The sequence below is a fragment of the Vespa velutina genome, chromosome 20 (assembly GCF_912470025.1).
Source record: "Vespa velutina chromosome 20, iVesVel2.1, whole genome shotgun sequence".
NCBI lineage: Eukaryota > Metazoa > Arthropoda > Insecta > Hymenoptera > Vespidae > Vespa > Vespa velutina.
This window is the reverse complement of record NC_062207.1, coordinates 2,399,928-2,406,384: the sequence shown is the minus strand read 5'-3', so window position 1 is coordinate 2,406,384 and position 6,457 is coordinate 2,399,928.

The window sequence follows — 6,457 nt, the reverse complement described above, 5'->3', positions numbered from 1 at the left end:
TATAACATTTTAAGAAACATATTCCAATGTCATATCTTTTTCTACTTTATTTATTTTATAATAATAATGTTATTTCCGATAATATCCAAAATAGAAAATAATAATAGTTGTGGGAAAAAGGTATCGATCATTTTTATGAATGAATAAATATATCGATACGATTTATTACGATTGAATCTTCTTACGTTATTCCCAATCGAGGGAAACTCACTGAAATTGACTTTGCTCGTCGTGCTTTGTCCTTTGTTTACTCACAAAATTTCCCTCGGTGCTATCGAAAGAAAGAGAGAGAGAGAGAGAGAGAGAGAGAGAGAAAGAGAAAAAAAGGAGTTTACAAAGATAGAAAGAATTGACTTCTCGAACGATGGTCTTACGTGCGGAAATCGAGCTCCATCCTCCATTTTAATTAAAGCAATAAGAGCATCCCCCTCCTCCCACTCCTCTGTTTTCCCACGGGGGATGGAAAAGGACCCGGCGAAACGGATTCGTTACTATTTATTTCTAATTATCTTCGATTTCGAGAAGCCCGTAATACTGCAGGAAGAATACCCGGGAAAACGACAGGGTTGTAGGCACCCTTCCACCAAACCATCCTCTTTTTTTTTCTCTCTCTCTCTCTCTCTCTCTCTTTATCTTTCTCTCTATCTATCTATCTATCTCTATCTCTCTTTCACTTCAACGAAAGCCGTCCCGTGTACCGTCGCGAGTCTCCACAGCGTAATCGAATAATTAAGCCGTTGATTGGAGCTTTATTACCCAATCCGCGAAGTGAGTTTTTATTGGCACTCTCGAGAGGACGATGCTCGGAGTATTTAAAAAGGGCTGCCTGGCGCTTCCGATTGGAAGGGAAATCAGCCGTGAGATTGGACGGTGCATAAAGAATCATTCTATCCTTTTTTTTTCCCCTTTCTTTCTTTCTTTCTTTCTTCCTTTTTTTCCTTTCTTTTTTTTTTTGTTCTCTTCCACATTACTACTTTCTCGAACACGCCGTAAGAGAGAAAGAGAGAGAGAAAGAGAGAACGCGCCATGTAAATATATACGCATATTATTTTATACAGACGATTGTCTACCACGATTATTAATATCGATGCCATTCTTTCGTCTACATTTTTCTTCCTTCTCTTTCCATTCTTTTTTTTCCGTCTTTTCTTTTTTTTTTCATTTTTTTTTCTTCTTCTTTTTTCTCTCTTTTTCATTAAGAAAAAAAAAAAAAAAAAAAGAGAGATACAACAACTCGTTAACTTGGATATACCCGTATTGCGTTCCGTACTTATACTTTCGTCGTTTCCATTAAAAAAATTTTTTTCCATCGAATCGAATGAAAAATATTTTAAACGGGTGCGTTACCCTTCTCGTTTGCGCCCGTTCTTTCATTTCTAACTTCCACTCTTTCTCTCTCTCTCTCTCTCTCTCTCTCTTTTTCTCTCTTCCTCTCTCTCTCTCTCTCTCTCTCTTTCTCTCGCGTTTTCATGTTTAATTCGGAAGAGATATCCCCTTACATTTTCCTTCACGTCCGTGAAACTTTTCGAGCATTCGATATCACGTTTCCCAGCGGAACACGACGTCGATCAAATTTCCTTTCCTCTTAAAAAAAAAAAAAAAAGAAAAAAAAGAAAAGAAAAAAGAAAAAAGAAAAAGCAAAAGAAAATGAAAATAATAAAATAAAAAAGGAGAAGGAAAGAGAGAAGGATAGAACGAAAATAGGAAAAGGAAAAGGAAAGGAGAAAGAGGATGAGCAAAATAAAAGAAAAAAAGAGGAAAAAGGTGAGAAAAGAGAAAGGAAGAAAGAAACTCTTGCGATCGACTTTAGGGATCGAAGTATTTTTGTGCTTGCGAAATCGTGCAATTAATTCGAGATAAAATCTTCGTCTTTTTATTCTCTCTCTCTCTCTCTCTCTCCCTCTCTCTCTCTCTCTCTCTCTCTCTTTGGAATTCGTTTCCAACGACACGTCAATCATTCTCGATGAGAAGAAAAGAAAAAGGAAAAAAAAAGAAGAAGGAAAAAGAAAAGAATTATATCGAAATGCGTTTTCAATAATTGTGCGATTTACTGGAAAACAGAGAAAGAGAAACAGAGAGAAAGAGAGAGAGAGAGAGAGAGAGAGAGAGAAAATATTCTCCCTCTTTTTCTCCCTCGTTCCTTTTGTATAAAATAAACGTCGAAAGAGCACCAAAAGAGGAACGGCATCTTGATGCCGGGCGCATTGATTTTGCAATGTAAAACATTTCAGTACGAGTTCAGCAGGGATGTTCCGGAGGGGGTGGGGTGGTAGTCGGGGACAGGGTGGCGGGAGATAGGGATGAGGTGGGGGTTGGTGGGTTTGGTTACAGGATGGGTTACTCTCTTGAGTAAGGGTAGATCTTCGACGTGCGGTTTTCCACGTTGGCTTTTCCTTCGGCAAGCAGGAGGAACGAAAAGATATTGATGGTTACGGGGATTTGATGGCATATTGCTCGCGTCACCCGATGCGCCTCTCTCTCTCTCTCTCTCTCTCTCTCTCACCCTTCTAGATCGCTTTGTGATGTCTTTGCTAACGTTTTCCGATGTTGTTGCGTCTGGGTGGAAAACAGAAAGGACAGAAAATGAGAGGAAAAACGGAAAGAAAGGGAGAATGACGGAGATATAAACAGAGTGAGAGAGAGAGAAAGAGAGAGAGATGAAAGAATGGGACACGCATTAAGGGAGGAGGAGGAGGAGGAGGTGGTGGTGGTGGTGGTGGTGGTGGTGGTGGTGGTGATGATGGTGGTGGTGGTGGTAGTGGTAGCTTGAACGAGAATAACGGGCCAGTGCGATTTCAAAAACTATACGTCACTGTCACGGACAGGGAACCAAATCGAACTCGAGTCGGCCATGCATTAGTTTTAAAGCGATTTTTGCCGAAGCGAAACGCTCGAGTCGAATCGATTTTATCGCCCGTAGCTAATAGCAATGCCGTCGGAAGAACGCTTGACATTGTTCTGAAAATGGGAAGGTGATTTTTTTCTTGTTTTTTTTTTTTCTGTTTTTTTTCTTTTCTTTTTTCATTTTTTTTTCTTTCCCCCCTTTCCTCTCTTTCTTTCGTGAAATCGTCTCCGACGAAAGTGGAATCGAATGGGCGCGCGGGGGACGATATATATATATCGATAAAAGTTCTCAAACGATGGATGAATACATTTTCCTCTCGATACGTATTTTTACACGTGGAGAGAGAGAGCAAGAGAGAGAGAGAGAGAGAGAGATATGTGTTCTTTCTTTCTTTTTTCTCCTTTTTCGAAATGAAAAAAAGGAAGAAAAAGAAGAAAATATAAAAGATAAAAATTAAAGAAATATTTCAAGACTTAACAATTAGATATATCTAATAACTATCTTAGAACGTTTTTATTTCTCTTTAACGTAATAAAAATTGAAAATGATAATGAAAATATAAAAATAAAAAGATGAACAATATTTAAATGTTTAACAATTAGATACCGATATGTATATATATATATATACGTACACATAACTATCTCAGAAATCTCTTTCTTCTTTAACATAATGAATATCTTTAGACGTAAAAGGGGTTCCTTTTTTCTTCTTCTTCTTCTTCTTCTTTTATCAGAGAAAAAAAAACGATAGAGATCGACCAAGGCAGGAAGAAGAAAGCAGTAGAAAAAGGAAGAAGCAAGAAGAGAAAATAGGTATGGGAACGTTAGAGAGTCTCTCAGAATATAAAGACGATCCGGAAGAAGAACGATCCAAACGAATCGCTCGTCCGTTTCCGGTCGGTGACATTTCATTCTTGGACAGGCAAGATGGCATTGTCTCTCCTCCCTATCTGATTTTCTCATTTCGCTGGTGGCTCTTGGTGAACCCATTAACGGTAGCCACAACCACTATCACCATCACCATTACCACTTACCATCACCACCACCACCACCATCACCATCACCACCACCACCATCATCAGTACCACCACCCTAACCGCCGCCAACCCCTGCCACTGGAAGGTGTACGATTACTTTCTTTTTGTTTTCATTTAATTACAGATGTCAAGGGGTTGTACCCCTCTCTCTTTCCTTTCCCCTCCTCCTCCTCCTCCTTCTCATCCTCCTTCACTTCCGCCATCTTCGCCTTGTCCGCGTTCTTCTTGCACTTCCTTCGAAACCAAACCACCCTCCTATATTTTCTCTACCCACGCCCCACCTCCCTTTATTATCCTTTATTTATTCCAATTATCTGCACGACGTGAATTTGTCATTGCCTTTAATTTCTTTCTCTCGGACCACTTTCATTTCTTTTCTACTCGTAATCCCCTACTCTCCCCTTTTCCCTTCCTCCTCCTCCCCTCCTTACATTTACACCGATCTTTGAATCTTTGAAGAATCTTACTTTGAATCCTTTTGTAAAACGTATATATATATATATGCATACATAATATATCTATCATAAAATTTTTATTTCCCTTTAGCGTAATTAAAATGAAAAAGAATAAATAAAGAAATAAATGAAAAAGATAGAATAAAAAAAATAAACAAAATTTCAATGCTTATACAATTAGATATACCGATATACCTATCCCAGTTAATATGAATCAAAAAAATGAACAAAAAAATGAGCAAAAAAATGAACAAAAAAGTGAACAAAAAAATGAACAAAAAAATGAACAAAAAAGTGAACAAAAGAATGAACCAAAAAATGAACAAAAAAATGAACGAAGTTTATTACGCTAACACGTTTGAAACTGCGTAAGATTATACGTGGTACCTGTGATACCGCATGATCGATAATTAATATAAATATTCATTGAAAAAATCGTCAAATGATGTAAAAGAAGAGTCTATGAGGATTATTATAATTTAAGGAAAAGAACGAATAGTGTCCCACTATATCCTCTCTTTCTCTCTCTCTCTCTCTCTCACGCGCCCTTCGCTTTACGTCGTTCGATATATTGGCAATTCCCATTTACGAAATTGCACGATGCCTTCGTTCTTTTTTTTCCGTCTCTCTCTCTCTCTCTCTCTCTCTCTCTCTCTCTCTGTCTCTGTTCTCTCATCTTGGGGTTGATTCTAAATGATTGCTACTCGAATAAAAGGGTCTTGTTTTCAACCGCTAACATCTTTTTATTGTCGGCCCGCATATTCGATGCTTTTCATGCTCTAAACCTACCCCGCGTCGTCAAGAATAAAAAGAAAGCAAAAGCGAAGAGAGCAAAGGCAAAGGCATAGCAAAGTAAGGCAAAGCAAAAAAAAAAAAAAAAGAAGAAGAAAAAAAGAAAATAGAGAGAGAGAGAGAGAGAGAAAGAGAGAGAGAGGAAAATACGAAGGTAGACAGAGTAGTGGAAGCAGAGAGCGGAGGCGACATGAACTGAGTGTCACGGATAAAGGAGATAGGCCTCTCCTCCATTTGCAGATATTGAAAATATTGATTTGTTTTAAGTAATGGAAATACAAAGATACCTATCCTTCTTTCTAAATCCAACGATGGTACTTTTCTTTCATCTAACTCTTTTCATAATCGTATGTTCATTCTATATAATCTTCTTACTATGATCAACTTTATAAACTCTGTCTATAGAGATACATATCGGTCGGTCTGTCTGACGAATAGATCAATCTAACGAAAGAAAAAAAAAAAGATAAAAAAATTATGACAATCCAACGGGAATAAATCTTTCAATGATTTTCAATGAGAAGAATTTCCGCAAATATTCTCATCGAAAGTTGATTTTTTAAAGGAACGCATTCTTGCGATAGAATTGTAGGAGAACGCGATTGTCGCGAGACGCGAAATGGAACGGAAACATTGCGTCGACTGGAAGGTAAAAAGAAACGAAACGAAAAGAAAGGAGAAGAAAAGAAAAGAAAAAAAAATAAATAAATAAAAAGAAGAAAAAAGAAGGAGAAAAAGCGAAGAAGGAAAGGCAGAAAGGCAGCTCTCTCGCGTTGTTGCACTTGTCGTGCGAAACTCGAATGTTCAAAGCGAAAACGCCACTAATGCAACGCAATGCAACGCAATACAACGCAACGCAACGCAACGCAACGCAACGCAACGCAAAAGCAGAAGCAGAAGCAGAGCAAAACAGAGCACCGACTTTCAGCTTCGATATCAATATTCTAAAAACACCCTTTGTCGCGTAGATGCAAAAAGATGGATGCTTGCGAGCACCAATGCACGTTCGCCTTGCAAATCGACTATACTCCAATGGACTTTTATATTTATATACGTTTCCATGTATCTACGATACATATACATACATACATACATACATACACTAACTTGCACCTCTAAATACGTAGACTTATTGCTGTCAGAATTCTCGTACGCGTAAAGAGGAAAGAAAAGGATAAAAAGTAAAAAAATACAAAAAAAAGCAGGAAAGGAAAATGAACAAAAAAAAAAAAAAAAAGAAAGGAAAAAACGAACGCCGTGAGAAAATATTTGCTACATGCGGCTGTACGAATTCATTCTCCCTCCCTTCCTCCTTCCCACTCTCTC